The sequence below is a fragment of the Caretta caretta genome, chromosome 8 (genome assembly GCF_965140235.1).
Source record: "Caretta caretta isolate rCarCar2 chromosome 8, rCarCar1.hap1, whole genome shotgun sequence".
Lineage (NCBI taxonomy): Eukaryota > Metazoa > Chordata > Testudines > Cheloniidae > Caretta > Caretta caretta.
Window position 1 is genome coordinate 57,971,786 of NC_134213.1, and position 16,515 is coordinate 57,988,300.

Sequence of the window (16,515 nt, forward strand, 5' to 3'; positions counted from 1 at the left end):
CTTTCCTTTTGAATGATTCCCCAAGAGCCTAGGCCTGACCGAAAGTCCACTGAAATCTCTAGGAGTCTTTCAATTGATTTCAGTGGGATTTAGATTAGATAATGTCTAACAATCCCAAATATTCCCCTATTTCTATTTGTGTTTGTTTTGCATGATCGCTTATTGCCTTTTGGAGCCATTTATGGGACTGACACTGTTGAGATTTTCTACAGAATTCCCACCATCCGGGAAGTGAAGTACTATGAGAAGACCAGAATTCATATTATTTCAACTCCACAGCTAGCTCTCTAAGCCAGTTACATTGCTTTTAAAAATATATGCATAAATACAAAGATTCCTCTCCATGAGTGCCCTAATTTATTATATTTGCTACAAATTTGGGGACATTATATGAAAATGATCTGCATACAAATACAATATTCCTTCTCAACAGTGTTTGCCCTGAAAGATATGCACATGATTTTAAGTTGCTCTTCTGTGATCCTATTCCAAACTTCAGCCTTGCAGTTTCTCCACCAGGCACATTCCTAACTCATCACCGAGTGAGCCAGTAGCTATGTTCTAGTAACTAATAACTAATAAAGCTAAACATTTTACATAATACATTAGACAAGCTAATGTGCCCGGTGGTGAAAAATGGAATACATTAACATCCAACTTTCAAAATGACCTTTTATTCTGTCACCAGCTGCCCATCAGCCCTACAGCATAGTCTATAACATACTTGAAAATATATCTTACAGGCATGTCATATCCTGGAAACATCACAGCTAGGCAGAGAATAAAAACAACATCTGAAGTTAGAATAACATGCTGAGACAGAAGCCTTGCAAATAACCACCCCATAAAGTGCACAAGATCTTCATTTTAATTCAACATTAAACTAAAGTGTTGGTGTTTTTCATGATTAACATGACAAAAAGGGTTTCCATGACTTTCTAGATTGGTCTTCTAAATCTTGCTATAACATTCAGCTTTTTTGAATGGTCAGTAGGGATGGGTAACCAACCCCCCGCACCTCCCCCCCAAACACACACAAAAGAGAAGACCGCTTCCGCCTTGATCCTGGACTACTGATATTTCCTGTAGAACCAAACCAAACTTTGATAGTCTACAATGTTTAGCTAATCTCTTCACCCCCTACCTCTCCCCCCCTGCATCATTTCCCATTGTAATGCCTCTGAACTAGTAGCTACAGTGTTGGAATGGTAGTGGATGTATTACATGCTATAAGAGCAGCTGTGCTTCTAAAGATTCCAGCTAGTCAAGAAACCAGATGTACCAGGACTCTTGTGAGGGAATCTGTTCTTGAGATATTTCCAGTTTGGTTCTGAGGTCTCAGCAGATTTGGCTAGTCCAAACATACTTCAGAAAAATATTTAGACTTCTGGGGTCACTTCAGATGAGAACCTCTGTTAGTAACATTTTCAAGTGCCACTCGTCTATTACTACTTTTGAGTGACAATCATGCTTATTAGACGTATTCACATTAAGTCAAATCTATGTATTAATTAAAATAACCTTTATAGTGTTAATGGAAATAAAACCTCCAGTTTAACTACAAGGGAAAATAAGAGAGCAAGCTCAAGCACAAGAAAAGACGGTATGCTGGAAATTTATTGGACTGAGACTTGGGATATCCAGGTTTTATTCTCAGCTTTGCCACTAACTCCTTTTGTGATTCAGTGCAAGTCACTTAATCTCGCTGTGTCTTGTTCCCCATCTGTGAAATGAGGATGATGATCCTGCCTTTCTTCCTATCCTCTGTCTGTTTTGCATATTTTAAATTGCGCAATGAATGTCTGCACAAGGTTCCCACCTTCCTGGAGGCAGAGTATATCTCCCTGCATGTCATCCATGAATCTCCAGTAGCTTTTACAGAGGAGAGGCACAAAGTTCTGTCTGAGACAGGTCTACTGCCTTGTGACAGCACAATTAACAGTTTTGACTAAATGAACAATTGATATGTCTGACCATCATGAAGTGCTTCTGCACACTCTACTCAAATATTTAGTTCTCAGATGTAGAGGGTGCTGTTCACAAAGAAATTGTGCTGTACAAACCCTGGCTCTTACATTTCCTGAGACAGAGACTTGCAATAATAAATGACGACTCTCAGAATTCCTTTGAGAACTGCAAGCATAATTCTGGACAGAGGCACACCCAGAATTTTCAAAACTGAAGTTTTTCCATTGTTATGTTATTACTTATAACTGGGGAACTTTAGAAGGTCTGTAGGTTTGGATGAGCAAAACAAATTTTGCCTGCTCCTCCAAAGCATGTCTGAATTGTTCAAATCCCTTGCATCTATACAACTGGACTGAAAATCTCATCAGAACAGTCTTTCTCATGATATTTTGGTAATGTGCGCTTCTGGTTCTCAGACAGATCTTGTGGTAGTTATAATGCTTGTATTATTAAAACTGAAATGACTTTAAAATTCTAATTTACTTTTCATGGTCTATGCTATGTGTTTATTTTTAGTCATGAAAAAGGACTATGTAGTTTGATTTATGTCTCCAGTCAGTTTGACTTTCTAATCACTATAATAAAACTATAATTTTAGGTCTTCAAATACACCAAAGAAATCTTTAGCTTCAAACAGAGCATTTTCCATTAGATGAATGTGTCTTTAATCAAATAAATATTTTCATTATTCCTAGTTCCTTACAATATTTTGATGCAAAAACTGCATGAATATGACCCAAAGAATGTATCTAGTGAAAAGCATTAATGTCAAACCATGGAGACCTGAGATTCCACTAGCCAATTCACAATGGTTAAACAAAGAGGCTGCATGGAAAAACTCACTTATTCAGACTTTGTTATTGGGAGAGATATAAACCAAATAGGCTCAAATGGGAATGCACTTCTGTGATGTCTGGGACAGTATTTATTACTGATTTAGACACACATTATTACTATTGCCTGCATTTGACCATTGTGCTTCATCTGGATTTAAACTCTTGCTTTTCTTTATTCCCTTCTATGCTTTTTATCTTTGGGTTTTTAACTCTGGTGTTGTTTTGGATCATACATTTTCCCCTTATTTGGTTTATGATTAGCTAGCAATGTGTGTTTGTTTCATTATATATAAATCTGAGCTTCATTTAAATTTTGCTGGTTTCTGAGAGAGAGAGAGCGAGAGAGCAATAAGTGATAATCTCCCAAATATTATGACTCTTAAACATAAAGGTACCTCTATGGATTTATATATAATCACCCTCATTTTCAAAAGGTGAATCCACAAAAATGCAAGAGCATATTAAGCATATATGTTGACTTTGGTCTAGAAATTGGAGGGAATTTTAAGAGGGTATTATGAGATTTCCAGTACTACTTGTTTCCAGCAGAGTTGTGTGAATACTATGAAATTAGATCTATGGTGTTTCAGTATCCACTCTTCCAGTCCTTGCCAAAACCAGGATGTTAAAGAGGAAGGCAAATATTCAGGGGCAAGGGAGGTCAGTCACAAAAATGTTCTTGAACCTCATTGAAGATTAAAGATTCTGAGTCGGATTAAGGATTTGGGTTGAATTTCCACTAGAAAGCCTTTAGCTAGTAGCAGGAAAAGTGCACTTTCATGAAATCCTGGTCCCAATGTTTTGTTCAGTTAGCACTGGCTACCGTAGCAGTGGGTGGCATGCTTGCTTCACGTTTCAGTTTACTTTTGCAGGTAATCTCCTTTGTATTTAAGAATAAACAGGATGGTAGTGGACGGATTTAAGGATATATATAGCTTCAATTGATACCAAATATCAGCGCTTTAAATTTTACCAGCTATAAATTCAGTTTGCAATAATCCTAACATAACTTGTTGACAGTTTTTTTCTTTACATAGTGTGTGTGATCAGTGCTGTCATATAATAATGAATAAAATGACATAATACCCTGCACTTATAGAGCCACATCCATTTGAGGATCTGAGTGTTTACAAATATTCTGATGGATTCAATCCAGTGCAGAGCCTGTGTTGCCCATAAGCTCCATTTTGAGGATCACCAGCTGCCTACCACTTGTGAAGTTTTTTTTTGTAGGCTATTAAACTATTGGTGCTATTGATGATACATCATTGATGCCTTAAGCCTCATGACTCCTAAAATTTCAATGAGAGTTTGCCTGTGCAAGGACCTCAAGGCTTGCCGTTGGACTTAAGTGGGAACTGAGAAGTGGGCTCAGGCTGAAATTGCCAAGCCCATTATAAGTACTTTAAATGTCTTGATCAATTTTAGTATGAGAGCAGCTTTCACACAATATTTCCATTCAAGTATTTTTCATGCTGAATACTGTAATGAATGGACTTTGTGATTTACATAGACATAATTCTACAGCGGAGAAGCATTTTAGGTTCCAGCAATGTTCCTTCACTTGGTGGTGAAGTCACCAGAACCACTTGAAAGAATTCTTAGCATGCTGTTCGGTCAATAGAGGCAAAAATACTTGAATCATTGACTAAAAACACTTTAGAAAATGTTCACCCTTAAAGAATGGAACAGAAGGCATGGTTGAGTTCCCAAATAGTTAGGCCTCATGTTTTTCTAAATCGAAATGTAGAAGTAGATTTATGAAGGCTGAAGCTGCTAAATGAAAGCAGAAAAAAAAAATCAAATCACTTCAATAGAGAGAGGGCATGCTCTAGAAAGATGATTCAAAATTTTGTTTCCACCAGAGTATTACAAAAGGCTGTTCATCACTTCAGTACCTGAGGTTACAAAGTATCCATTGTATGGAGCAGCATTCTATTAACATGACCTTAAGGCTCTATGCTATAAATTCTGATGAGCTAGTAGTGACAATGTAAGTGTATAATAAGATGTGTGGCTCTAGGCGCCTAATGTATATGTGAGCAAAGAGGGTGAGAACACCACAGACTTTGAAGTAAAGAAACTCCACTGAAGACTTGTAGAGTTTTTCTTAATTGATTTCTTACTTATCCCCCACATGGCTCATTTTTAAAGGACTTGGATTGCTTAGAAAGTTCTTAGGCAATAAAAAACAAAGAGCCTGATTCCCACCAGGTGTACATGAAAAAAGCTCCATTGAAGTAAATGAAACTACACAGACTTACACCAGATAAAAATCTGGTTCAAAATGTGCAGGTGTAGAAAGTATCATTTTTAACCACATATCGGGTTTGCCCTATGGGCAAATCCAACACGACCCTCTGCACCTGTAGCAGAACCTCCTGGCAGTGGAACTAGTGCAGTATCACTGTATGGGGGAGGGGGAGCAGTTCTTACTTGGGGAAGAGGGGTACACTGGGGTGCATATTGGGAGTTTAGCTGAGCCACAGCTCCCTGCACACCGGTCTGCATGGGACAGATCTGAGAGAGGAGCATCTCCTCCTCCCGTGTTTCCTTCCCCTGTGCTGCGCCAGGGCTTCAGTTGTGTTGACGGAGCGGCTCCAGAGCTGCTCAGCGTGTCTACGCAGCGAGTGGTAGCCCGCAGCAGCGAGTTGCATAGCCTGGGTCAACACTCAGACTTGCTCCACAGCATTAAAAATAGCTGTGCAGACAGTGCAGCTCAGGATCTGAAGCCGCCCCCCACTCTAGCCTTCAGAGCTCTCGTTCCAGCCTGAGCCCAAGTGTCTACACAGCTATTTGTAGCAGCGTAGCTCAAGCCCAAGTCTGTCAGCTGGGGCTCTGCAACTCGCTGTTGCGGGCTGTGTCGATGTAGCCTCTCGGGCATGGGAGGAGGGTTCTTCCACCACTTGCTGTCCAGCCCACAGCTTGATATTTGGGCTGTGCATGGGAAAAAAGGATTGGGGTTTCATTGTATGCACCGTCTGGCTAGTTCAATGGGAGCAATAGTGTGATGGGGTATGCACTACTCCACAGTTATTTCCCTACTTAGCAAAGATCACTTTGCCCCTCCCCCCGACTTTAGTAATAATAATGACAGTTTGTTTGTATTGCAGTAGCACGTGCGCACACACTGATTTTCTTATTAAAATACAGCTCATTTGTGCTGCTCCAGCTAAAGGGGGCTATAACAGCCCATGCAGAATACCCTGTCATGAGGAGGAGAGTCTTATGGCAGGCTAAAGGCAGCATTATTTTGAGGGATGGACGGGCAGGCCAGTGGAGGAATGAACATGGCCATAGCACACTGATTGGTGTCTATTCTGTGCTAGTATAACAGTCCAGAGAGAGACATTATAAGATGTTGCAATTTATAGCAATCCTGAGACCAGGGTCAGGCAGGCCCCCCAGTGCCAGAATTAGGGAGTCTCAAAGATAGCTTTGTCCGCAGCTGGGTGGAGGAAACTAACTCATGGTGTCTGCCCTAGTCATCAATACATAAAGTAGCGCTCTTATTCAATGGCAAGCTGGTATTTTTTCACAGGAACACTGACTTGTATTAGGATTTCTGAGAGGACTTCATGTTAAAGAAAGAAATGTACAGTAGGTTGGGGTGCCATGAACATGACTCACCCAAACAAGGAACTTGAAATGTACCTTGCGTCCAAAGTATAGGCAGCCTAAATTAGAGGCAGATCTAAACGATGCTCTCACATTAGGCCTCACACATGCTGCTTTTCAGCTCTACTACTGTAGTTGGCTAAGGGTGTCATCTGGGATTTCAAGTAATATCAGGAATTCCTTTTAACATAGTGTTCCATTAGCTGGAAGTTAATTGGATCTGAAGGTCAGTACAGAGTGGATTAAAATAGTTTAGGAGACTGGCAAACATGCTGGTCATGTGCAGCACATTAGTAAACTTCTGATGGAAATGTCATCACCAGAATGGTTCAACATGTCATAAGTCTTAGCATTTCACTAGTGACCTTTGCCTCCGGTGCCTACAGATGTATGATCAGAGCTACCATAGCAAATGTTCCTAATCTATTTCAGAGTGAAGATTCTGTCCCCCCGTGTTTGTGTAATGCCACTTGGTATGCCATTTTTAGTAAGTGTTTGTCTAGTGCAGCAAAGACAAATATAAGAAAATGAAAACATGATCTGAAAGGATTAATAGATCACAGCTAACCCCACCCAGCTGTTACTTCCTAAGCTGATTTTGAAAAGATAGGATGTTTGTTTTCTTTCTTGATTAGCTTTCTAGTGATATACTCATCTCTAGACTTTATTTTCTTTCCTTGCTTTCTGTGTAGAACTACAGGCAATTTCCCTCCTTTTCTGTATTTGACTCTCTAACTTCTGCCATTCCTCCTCCTCCTCTTCTTACTCTTATCTTTCTCTGGTGCCTTCTCTGTAGTTATGTTCCCTGCCATCTCTCTGCTCCTTTCTCTCACTCCTTGCTTCACTCCTACTTTCTTGAAAATAGAATGTCATTGGCTTACCCCAAACAAAACAAGAGAACTCATTGTAAGTACCAAATACACAGTCATAGCCTCAAATTATGCATCTATAAAAATGAATGCACAAGTGTTTTCAACTGCAAAGTTACATCAACATCCTATGTGCATACCTGTTTTAAAGTGTTTGTAGGTGGACACTTATGTGCTCAAGTACAGGCATGTGTGCTGTTTTGCAGACTCAAACACTTGCATGAGCAATCATGTATTTTTATGGCGGCAAAATTTAGAGGCTCATTTTAAGCCACCTAAAAATGTGGCCGTCAGTAGTTAATAAGCAGTCTAGAATTTAAAAATGTTCTTTGTCTTCTTTTTCCTTCTCATTCTTCAGAGCACCACTATCATTTTAAAAAGGAAGAAATATATGCCCAGTAACAAGCCTCTCAAAAGTACCATGATCAATAATATTTGTGTTGAGAAGACAGAGGCTAAGATAAGTGTAAGCAAGCCATGCCTTTCAGGACACAAACTAATCAATAGGGTTATGAAGGACATTCCTTCCTAAGAATAGGGTCTACAAATCCCTCAAAAAACACAGGCAAGAACGGGGTAGGAACCCTCCCTGCTGGCAGACAGCAAAACCAGCCCTAAACTGGCTCAGCTGTGAGAAATGTCAGTTATGGAGAGACCTGTCCCCAGCTGCTGCAGCTAATGAGGGCAAAGATGGAAAAATAGGGGCAGGACAGCTTGGGATGTAGACCAACAATTCTCTGCATGAGGCAGTTGTCCTTACTACTGACAGGAAGTTATGAACAGTTAGTGAGGTACATTATTTTTCTCTCTTTGCCTTTCTCTGATATTCTCCATTGCCAGTGGCTTGATGAACTGGATTAATCAATCCCTGTGTTCCTAGTAAGTGTTGAGTTCTTGCAGAATTTCATAGGGTTTCTGTAATGCAGAATTAGGGATGGGAATTTTCATCATTTGTATGAATTCACCAAAGTATCTAGTTGATGGAATATATGTAATTATTTTCTGTGGAAAAATTAACAAATGCTGTCTATTGCCAATAGTCTGTGCTAATAGGTATTGGGTTTAGCCTTGTATTTTCTTTTCTGAGGGACCTTTGTGCTGAGGCAAGTTTGACAAATGAGAACATTTATAACTGGTGTTATGTATATACTAATTTTCTATATTTTCTTCCATTGGAAATGCCATATCTTTGTGGTGTCTGGGGAAATAGCTCTCATTTAATCACACTGCTTGCTTCTTTGAACTAAAACAAAAGATATAGATATTGGGAATGAATTAAAGTGGAACCAAGAAGGGTTCTGGAGGAGCAAAGAACACCAGCTTGAAAAGACTCCTAGAAAATGTCTGCACATTATTCCAAAATATAAGAGATGGCTAATGAGCTAGAATGCTTGTTCTTTACTTTGCTGAGCAGAAGAAAGAGTTGAAGTGTGTTACTGTAGTACTTTCAGGCCCCAACCCAGATTTGGGTCCCATTGTGCTAGAAACATGGAGTAAGAGACAGTTCTCTCTCCCCCCAAAGAGCTTACAACCTGTATAGATAAGGCAGAAAAAGGGGGGTTGAGGAGTGAAGCAACTTGCCTAATGTTAGTAGCAGAGCTAGGAAGAGAACCCAGGTTTACCTGATTCCCAGTCCAGTGCCCCATCCACTAGATCATGTTGCCTCCAACCAGGGAACATGTCTTTTTATATCAGTCCTTTTCACTAACTATTCAGAGGAAGCTTCTCTGAATGACTGAAAACATCAAATGGTAAATGGTACAAATTCAAGTTGAACTATGAGATCCATTTTTAAAAAAAACTTTTTATTAAGGCAAGGTTGCAATAAAACATAACATACTATATTGTGCTTTACTTGTTCAACATAAGGTTATTACTCAGAGAATCGGGCTAAAAATCCTGGCTTGCCAGCTAAGGAGTTGTCATCCTCTGAATACGCTGGAAAGAGTGACCAAATTTTTACCTATCATCTTGTTTGGAGCTTCTCTTGTGTATATACTTAGTAGGGCAGCTTTTCTATTACAAGACTTCAGTACTGGGAAAACTGGTTAAAACTATAGTAAAGAACAAAATTGTCAGACATATAGATGAACATAATTGTTAGGGAATAGTCAAGACAGTTTTTGTAAAGGGAAATCATGCCTCACCAATCTGTGCATGGGTCCTCTTCTAAAATAAAGCTGTAGCTTGAGGCCCAGCACAGAGATGGACTACTACTTTCTGGCCCCGGGAAATCACATTTACTCGCCCTGCTCACCTTTCTATGTGGCTCTTCCCCATTCACTAGTACTCAGTCCTTGGAGAACATTGAACCCCAAATACCTTTATCTGGGGGAAGGGGGATAAAGAAACACAATCCTATACATATGTTTATTCACAAGAAATGAACAAAGCCCAACCCCTATCAGCATAGCCAACACCACAAGCACTACCTGTGTGTCTGGTTGAGGTCCAGAACTCTTAGTCCTAAAGCAAACTCCCCAGCTAAACTCCATTTATAAGTACAACTAGATTCAACGAGTTTCCAGGGATGTCAGGCAGTGGCTCTTCTCAGTCTATATGCCCCAGTCTAGAGATGTTGGTGCCACCGCATCCTGCTCCAATGTGTGGCTACCATAGGTGCTGGAATAATTTTTATAGTCGGGGTGTTGAGAGCCACTGAACCAAATGGGAAACCCTTCATGTAATGGAAACCACTTCAAGGCAGGGGGTGTGGCAGCATCCCTAGTTCCAGCACTGATGGTTCTGGAAAGTCAGCTCTGTGCCACCCCACTTCCCAGGCTGCTGTAAAGTCAGCACTGTGTTGTTGCTGGTGGTCAATCTTGCTGCGAACTACAGCACAATTTCTATGACCTTTCATGAGTTACAATAATAATTTATTGTCCTTTATGCAATCAGAAGATAGATAAATTCCAGCTAAAGCAACAAAACACTGTACATGAAACTATGGGTAAGTGACATTATAATTTATGTAAATGAGCTGGCTTTTCCCCTTTTTCTCTAAGCCTTCTAGCTCTGGGGCTTACAAATTAATAAACATCTCAAGACTTATGTGGAATGGGAATAACCCAAGAGTACAGCATAAATCAAAATGCTCTCAGGATAATAAATGTGTTGCCACTGGATTTTTTTTTTTGTCAGAAATTCCAGATTGTTAGAGAATGAGCGGGGGACCCAGAGGTGGATTTGAGTAAATGGGCTTCTTTATTGCGGTACTTTTTCCCCTCGACCTAATTGCCGAGTAAGCACTGAGTTAATTACATCAGACTCTTTTATCTAAGTTAATATGTAAATATCTACATTCACTACAACACCCCCAAAAGCTGTATTTAGTAATATGAACGCCCATATAATGAATATTAATAGCTATAAACTGAATGATTATACCTGCTCCATTTACTGTTTACAGCATTAAGCATATCGTACAGACATTTTTACCTTGAAGATACATTTCTTTGCAGTAATTGTAGCCACAAGTTCCCCTAATCAGCAGTTCGCAGGGAAAGGAGGAAGGGGCTGTGTCCCCAAGCTTGTTTATGTAGCTGGGAAAGGAAGGGAAGGGGAGATAGCACTTCTTTACACAAAGGGTACCCTTTAGACGGCTATATTCCTTATGCAGCTGCAACGCTTATTTATCCCCAGCAAGCTGAAGGGGAGGGCGAGGGATGACCCTTATCTCTCAAGTGAAGAACAGTGCCTGCCTGTGACTCTACTCCCTAATACCATGCTAGCGGCTACCCAGGCGTTTACTTAACCCTTACATATCCCAGAACAGAGGATACCTTTGGTGTTAGATGAAATAAGAAAGTAGAAAATCCACGTTGCTCACTGAAGGTGGCAGGAAAAACTCTGAAAATGTATACAAAGGCCATAGACTGAAACATTTCCCTCTTCTGAGTGGTGTGGAAGGGATTGAAAGAGGCAACCCCAGTGCAAATGGCCTGAAGACATGCGCGAAGAGGAAGAGCAGGTCTTGAGGATGATTATCCCTCCTTTGAAACTGTGGAAGCTTCTCTAAAGAAACACTGCATTGTTGGGTTTCTTTGTTTTTCAGGGAGCTTGCATTGGGCTCAGAAGGGAATGAATTAGGGAATAGTCATTCCATGCAAGACACCATGTTGGCAACCAGTCAGACTCTAGGAATTGATAAGCTCTGAAGACCCAAAGAACCTGTTTTAATGAAACTGTCTCTAGTAAAAATAAACAAGAGAAGACCGCTTCTGGTCTCCCCCGCGTCCCCCTCCCTCCCTAAAAAAAGAGTATTGGAGCTAGTGGAAAAGCACACAGACTTAGACAGGATTTATCCCTTAGGGCCTGGTCCAAAGCCTATCGCGGTCCAATGGGAATTTCTCCATTTATTTTTGGATCAGGCCTTAGATTTTATTATGAAAACACTGATTGATGTTTAAGATTAGTCAGGTTGTCTTTTACAGTTAAGTAAATTTATTATTCTACATTGGGGGCCAAACTTTGCCTTTAGATATGCATGCAGCTCTTGCTGACTTCAAAACTGACCATAACTGTTTTAGACTTCCCAGTATGTTGTTATCTTATGCTGCCTGGGAGCTTCAAAGACCTGTGCTGGTGCTATTAAAGCTGGCTCCCTTTTGAATTTCTTTTGTAAACTATGCATTATTCAATGTACAGAAAAAGCAGTTTTGTTGGAAGTAATCAAAAGATAAAGGATTTGCATATATCAGCATTTCATGGTCTGTTTGAAATTCCATTCGTGCAACACATTCTCAGTGTCAAAGTATGGAAAACCTGCTCTTTTCTATTTTTGAAACAAGTTAAAAAGAATGTGCTAATTACAAGAAAGAAAGCTATTTTATGATGGGGAGGAAGAGAGGACAGTTCTACACTTTTTTAAAAAACAATGCATAAGTTAGTCTAGAGGAAAATCTTTTTTTCCTTTAACCATTTGCAAATATGTTTATATTCTCTAAAGTTCTTAATTATATCTTTAAAAATAATAATCTAATGACTAAAAATTCAGACAACTGGTTAGCCTTTTACTCACTACAATGGAAATTTTAAAAAAAAGGAGCTACCCACTTTAATTTTGACTGGCACTTTGGAAGAAGGAGAGAGGGTAGACAGAAGATACATCTTTTTGTAAAAGCTGTTGGGAATAAAGTGTTCTATCTTGTACCTAAATAGACACAAGGTACCACCATTACTCACTGGAATATAGCTGAGGCCTCTTTATCTGGCTGTACACAAATATTAATTTTTTTATAGGAATGAATTTGTGTTAACTTATTTCAGATATCCCCAAATTATGCTTGTTCACATTATCTTTCTCACTTTGTCTTCTGGTTTCCCTTCTAACTATTCCAAGATTGCTTCCTATGTCTACACAGGGATTTTAGCCACTGATGGAGCTGTCCCTCTGCAAACCCCTAGCACAGAGCGTTTAGACTGATGCAACATGCTTTAATTTGAAACCAGTCTAGGCATGACCTATGCCACTGTTGAAGAGAATGTTTCAAGAGGTGTGTGAATAAATTTAGTTTTGTTTTCCGGGTCAGAGTACCTATTGAAAAATTGACAAAAATCATTTTGTGTTGACCCAAAGCAACATTTTAAAATATTTTTTTGGGGGGAGTGTAAACTGAAAGGTTGAACAATGTTTCAATTGACACAGTATTCTGCTTTCAATACTTTTAGCTTTTTAATTAATTTAAAATAAAAGTAAATAAATGTAAAGTAATTTTGAATCAAAACTTTGTTTAAACCTTTGAAAATATTTTTGGGAGGGTTGAAAGCTGCTTTTCTTTTCTTTTTCTTTTGAAGAGGGGTTAGGGATCAAAAGAACTTAATGAATGACCAGGGAAGAGTATAAAAATATTGCTAGGGCATGTAGGAATGTTATCAGGAGGGCCAAATCGCACCTGGAGCTGCAGCTAGCCAGAGATGTCAAGAGTAACAAGAAGGGTTTCTTCAGGTATGTTGGCAACAAGAAGAAAGCCAAGGAATGTGTGGGCCCCTTACTGAATGAGGGAGGCAAACTAGTGACAGAGGATGTGGAAAAAGCTAATGTACTCAATGCTTTTTTTGCCTCTGTTTTCACTAACAAGGTCAGCTCCCAGACTGCTACGCTGGGCATCACAAAATGGGGAAGAGATGGCCAGCCCTCTGTGGAGATAGAGGTGGTTAGGGACTTTTTAGAAAAGCTGGACGTGCACAAGTCCATGGGGCCGGACGAGTTGCATCCGAGAGTGCTGAAGGAACTGGCGGCTGTGATTGCAGAGCCATTGGCCATTATCTTTGAAAACTCGTGGCGAACCGGGGAAGTCCCGGATGACTGGAAAAAGGCTAATGTAGTGCCAATCTTTAAAAAAGGGAAGAAGGAGGATCCTGGGAACTACAGGCCAGTCAGCCTCACTTCAGTCCCTGGAAAAATCATGGAGCAGGTCCTCAAAGAATCAATCCTGAAGCACTTGCATGAGAGGAAAGTGATCAGGAACAGCCAGCATGGATTCACCAAGGGAAGGTCATGCCTGACTAATCTAATCGCCTTCTATGATGAGATTACTGGTTCTGTGGATGAAGGGAAAGCAGTGGATGTATTGTTTCTTGACTTTAGCAAAGCTTTTGACACGGTCTCCCACAGTATTCTTGTCAGCAAGTTAAGGAAGTATGGGCTGGATGAATGCACTACAAGGTGGGTAGAAAGCTGGCTAGATTGTCGGGCTCAACGGGTAGTGATCAATGGCTCCATGTCTAGTTGGCAGCCGGTATCAAGTGGAGTGCCCCAAGGGTCGGTCCTGGGGCCGGTTTTGTTCAATATCTTCATAAATGATCTGGAGGATGGTGTGGATTGCACTCTCAGCAAATTTGCGGATGATACTAAACTGGGAGGAGTGGTAGATACGCTGGAGGGGAGGGATAGGATACAGAAGGACCTAGACAAATTGGAGGATTGGGCCAAAAGAAATCTGATGAGGTTCAATAAGGATAAGTGCAGGGTCCTGCACTTAGGACGGAAGAACCCAATGCACAGCTACAGACTAGGGACCGAATGGCTAGGCAGCAGTTCTGCGGAAAAGGACCTAGGGGTGACAGTGGACGAGAAGCTGGATATGAGTCAGCAGTGTGCCCTTGTTGCCAAGAAGGCCAATGGCATTTTGGGATGTATAAGTAGGGGCATAGCGAGCAGATCGAGGGACGTGATCGTTCCCCTCTATTCAACATTGGTGAGGCCTCATCTGGAGTACTGTGTCCAGTTTTGGGCCCCACACTTCAAGAAGGATGTGGATAAATTGGAGAGAGTCCAGCGAAGGGCAACAAAAATGATTAGGGGTCTGGAACACATGAGTTATGAGGAGAGGCTGAGGGAGCTGGGATTGTTTAGCCTGCAGAAGAGAAGAATGAGGGGGGATTTGATAGCTGTTTTCAACTACCTGAAAGGGGGTTCCAAAGAGGATGGCTCTAGACTGTTCTCAATGGTATCAGATGACAGAACGAGGAGTAATGGTCTCAAGCTGCAGTGGGGGAGGTTTAGATTGGATATTAGGAAAAACTTTTTCACTATGAGGGTGGTGAAACACTGGAATGCGTTACCTAGGGAGGTGGTAGAATCTCCTTCCTTAGAGGTTTTTAAGGTCAGGCTTGACAAAGCCCTGGCTGGGATGATTTAACTGGGAATTGGTCCTGCTTTGAGCAGGGGGTTGGACTAGATGACCTTCTGGGGTCCCTTCCAACCCTTATATTCTATGATTCTATGAATTTGTCACAAATTAATGAATTGCTTTGATCAACCTGAATTTTCATTTTTGGGAGGAAAAAAGGCTTAACCAAATTTTTTTTTACCAGCTCCAGTTTTTAAATCTGCTCTTACTTTCTCATTATACTTCTATTTGTAGGTTTGCTTTCAATTGCTGTAATGAAATAGATTTCTATTTGAGTAACATTTTTTAACGTTAATCTGATTGGACTTGTTCAGTAGAATTGTCTCTGTCTGCCTATTTTAAGCTCTGCTATAAAAAGCAAACAAAGTTTAAACCCACTAGGATCAGTGAAATTGGCACATACGTTAAATTCCACACCTTTGAAGTGTTGCCTATATAATGACAGTATCCCATGTACTAAACAACTGTCAGCTTTAATTATAGTATGAACATTGAGGAACAGACGAAGACCTGGAATTAAAGCAATGAATAATGTTAAAAATCTTTGTGATAAATACTGACAGATTTGCTAAAGATGTATAAATAACAGTCTATAAATACTACTGGCACCTGTTAGTGCTACTATTATCTTGATTTTTTTGGCAGGGAGGGGTCAGGTATTCTCAAAATATGATATAAGTGCTTTTGAAAATATATCGAACTTTTTATGATGATGCATGACATCATGCTGAATGTTTTGTAGTGTAATATGATAAACCATTAGCTACAGGGACTGCTCAGTTATGCTATCTCTGACTAATGTGCTATAGATTGTCAAGGTTTCTTCCAAATATGAACACTTCCTTCTGCATATCACAGAATAATGCTTCCATTAGCCAAATACACAATGCAATGTATTTTTTAAGTTGGATGCTTTGTTAAACGTTCAAAAGTGACATCCCTCCTGAGGCTTGTACATTTCACACAGCACTTTAAGCAAGGCCGAATTAATGCAGCGGCTTTAGGGGCTGCAACCCAGGGCCTCGGGCTAAGGTGTGTGCGGGGGCCTGCAGGCTTATGCAGCCTGCTGCTTCATTTCATCTGGCAAGTCTCCGTGGCGTGGGCTGGACACCGGTCCCTGAACCTCGGCACACCCCTCCGCCCCCAGGGCTGGAGCCGCAAGCGCCGGCTTGCTGATGTGCCCCAGTGGCCCTTAGGGGAGGGGCCTTCAGGGAATCTCTGCACACTGTCCCCACCTCCAGCGCTGGTTCCACAGCTACCATTGGCCAGGTAAGGCAGCTGCAGGGGTGGCGCCTTCGGGCATGGGCAGCGTGCACCGTGCAGAGTGGCCTGGCCCCTCTGCCTAGGGGGTGGACATGCCGGCCACCTCAGTGAGCAGAGCAGCGTGGAGCCAGGGCAGGCAGGGATCCTGCCTTCGCTCTGCTGTGCTGCTGACCAGGAGCTGCCTGAGGTAAGCCTGCACTCGGCACACCCTCCTATGCCCCTACCCCAGTTCAGAGCCCCCTTCTGCACCCAAACTCCCTGCCAGACCCTGCACCCCAATCCCCTGTCCCAGCACTGAACCCCCCCTGCACCCAAACATACACCCAG

At 41.1% G+C, this 16,515-nt stretch overlaps 1 long non-coding RNA gene across 1 annotated transcript in view; it reads left to right on the forward strand.

Annotated features, from left to right (window-relative positions):
• The window catches only part of LOC125641004 (uncharacterized), a 392,392-nt gene that overhangs the window by 17,835 nt on the left and 358,042 nt on the right, over nt 1-16,515 (forward strand). The window lies entirely within an intron of this gene.